The sequence below is a fragment of the Pinus tabuliformis genome, chromosome 1_2, assembly GCF_031772625.1.
Source record: "Pinus tabuliformis cultivar Carrire ecotype Pingquan chromosome 1_2, CPIR1, whole genome shotgun sequence".
Classification (NCBI taxonomy): Eukaryota; Viridiplantae; Streptophyta; class Pinopsida; order Pinales; family Pinaceae; genus Pinus; species Pinus tabuliformis.
The window spans coordinates 1,216,487,973-1,216,490,975 of NC_142298.1; the positions used below are offsets into that span (position 1 = coordinate 1,216,487,973).

The 3,003-nt window shown below is 33.9% G+C and overlaps 1 pseudogene; it reads left to right on the plus strand.

Moving 5' to 3' along the window:
* The first annotated feature begins 323 nt into the window (after nt 1-323).
* LOC149210646 (uncharacterized) lies at nt 324-1,407 on the plus strand (annotated as a pseudogene).
* The last annotated feature ends 1,596 nt before the right edge of the window (nt 1,408-3,003 follow it).

Consider the following 3,003-nt stretch of genomic DNA (forward strand, 5'->3'; position numbering starts at 1 on the left):
AGTCATATGTTTGCAGCATAAGTATTAAAAATTCCATTAATATTCTTTCTAAATTAGAAGGATATTAAATGAGTTTCGTTAAATATTTTTTTGGTTAGATGCTTGAATGATAATACGTCTGATGATGGATTCAATCGAAAATATATAGTATCATGCACTGTGAATCGAATTGCTCACGGGATTTTAAGGTTTCACGGAATTGTTCTTGTAGCATCTGTTAGCAAGAGAGAACACACCAACGCATTAGAAATTCATCTAACACTTTTTTTTCCCATTTGCCAAGTTAGTATTGCTTTGCTTTTTGTTTAGTGAGATCAGTTGCCATGGTTAATAGAGAGAATGAAAGCAATGGATCCCAAGTATCCTCTCGAGTAAGCGAGGAAATAGTAGAATTAGCAGTAGAACTGCTCTTGACGGTGACTAATTTAAAGCCTAAGGATCAGAAACCTCAAGGCCTGGGTTGCAATGAGTTTGTTTATTTGGTTGTTACGCTGAAAAGGAGATCTGATGGTACATGAACGATTCCCTTGAGCATCCCAGTACCTCATCCCCTGTTTCGTTTTGATGGAAGCCAAAAGATATGTTTGATTATCGGCAATGGAAAACAGGTTTTACAAGCTGCCGAGACCAAGATTAAGGATGAGGATTTACCCATTTCAAAGGTCTTTGATCGCAAATAGCTAATGGCTGATTGTAGGACATCCGAGGATAAAGAAAAATTGCGTCTGTCTTTTGATTTGTTCATGGCAAATAAAGCAGTATGGATCCCTAAGTTCACAGAGTTAGAATGCCCCACAGATCAAAGGAATATGGTCCCCGTGGATTTGACCCACCAGAAATGGAGGGGAGAACTAGAGTCAGCTTGCAGTTCGGCTTACTGGTTGTGTTGCTAATGTGGCTAGGGTTTCTCAGAGCAGCAAGGAAATAGTGGAGAATGTTGTTGCTGTTATCGACAGTCTTGTGTCCGCGCTTCCGGAAAAGTGGAATAACATCCGTCATATGTGTCTGAAGACCTTGGGCTCTGACTGTTCACTTTACAGTTACTCTAGAATGCTGCCCATTGAGATGGAAGGTGTGGAAAAAGAAGCACAAATTGACCGACCAAAGATAAATGGGGAGGAAGGGATTACAGGTGGGCCTTCTAGTAAGAAAAGGACTAGTGATGCAGAGAAAACCCTGAACACAAAGAAGAAGAAAGGCTCCTCTTTAGAGGGTGAAACAGGATCTTTAAGTGGTCAAGATGTCGGTGATGGAGTTCAAATGGATGATTCTCCTACAACTCCAGCACTCGAAAAGATTATTGAGTCTGTAGATTTGCAATGTGGGGTCGCGGCCAACAGCATCGATGCTTCAAAAAAGAAGAAAAAGTCGAGGAAATCGAATAAAACCCCTGTTAGGGCTGTTTGAGTCTGCAGTTTCAAGTTACATTTTTATTTGTCAACTTCGTACTAACAGATACTTCTGTCCATGAAATTGTCGATGCTTGACTCTACAGGTTGTGTATTTGCTAGGGCAATTTGATGTCTCGTAATAGTTGACACTGGTTAACTCCTGTGGAAATAAGACAGGTTTTGAATTTGATGTTTGGCATGTGAATGTCTGTTTTTCGGGGCTCGATCTCTGTATAAGTCGATTTAGATTTTTGAGCAATTCATATTATTTAACAAAAACTATTATGGGAATGTTCCCAACTAATTTTTCTGTATGCTTTTTGTTACGTGAGGAGGTTTAATTTCTGTCTTTAAGCTCAGTGGTTCGATACTTTCTTGATTTGTATTATTTCCCGTTCCGTTACCGTGGTTGATATGATTTATTTCTTTCATAAATTCAGCGTTTAACGACAGAAAGATATTTCAGGTCCAATTCAATTTTTGTTTTGAGAATTTTATTTTTGAAATATAGCTAGTACTGTTGAAGAGTTTATGAACAAAATAGATTTGAAATGCGGTTGGATATTTCTAAAGTTTTCTCTTTGACGCATCACATAAATATTGTATGTAATCGAACATTCTATTTTTTTTTTATTTTTTTTTGCTATTTTTAGTATTGTTGTTTTTACATTGGTAATTTTAAAAAATATTTCTCAAGTGTAGCCAGTTGTAATCATGAATTGCTTTCAAAAAAGTTATATAGGAATATGTTTATCTTACATGGGCTTATGCAATGACATTTATAGAGTGGTTAGTTGTTTGTTTTTAAAATAAAATACATTTACATGAAATTTTCTAATTTTCTTCTTTTTTGTTTTAGTCATGTCAACATTTTTAAATACATGTGAATGAATAGAAAGTCTTGTGGTTTTCTTTAAGTATTTCTCCTTTGACATGCTCCTTTGTTCTCTTTTTCACTTCCAGTATAAAAATCTTACATTCCCTGTTTTGTCTCCTATATCTTTTACTCTATTTCATATTTTAATAAACTGTACAATATCAATAGAAACGAAAAAGGTGACCCGACCTTTTATAAAAATTCAACAATTCCAACTTCATAAATCTATCGACCTCTCTTTGTACCTTTTGGTACAATGACTAATTATATTAACTAAGGTTTAAAAGATCAAAACCTATCAAAATTATAAACTAATAAATATTCAATATTCAAAAGACTTAATGATGCAACATTAATTACCAAAACCTACCTGTAATCATAGATGGGTTATAAAATAAATTGTATTAAAACTAACTCAACTAACCAGCACTAAGAAGTGACACCACCGAAAGGAATTTTTTTGGGAATCGTGAATTCTTCTTCGTATCTATTAACGGATCGTGGATTTTTTTTCCTTTTTTTGCGGGGGGAGTGATGTTACTTATATAAGGGGATGTGATGTTTTTGATAGTTTGGTGCTTATTTCATGGATATGATAGGGAAATTTTTATTTTTTTAATATTAAATATTAAATAAAATGTTTAAAAATTTATTGTTCTGAGAAATATTTGGAATAATTAATATTTGGATTATTTATTTAATATTAAATATTAATTAAAATGTATAAAAATTTAT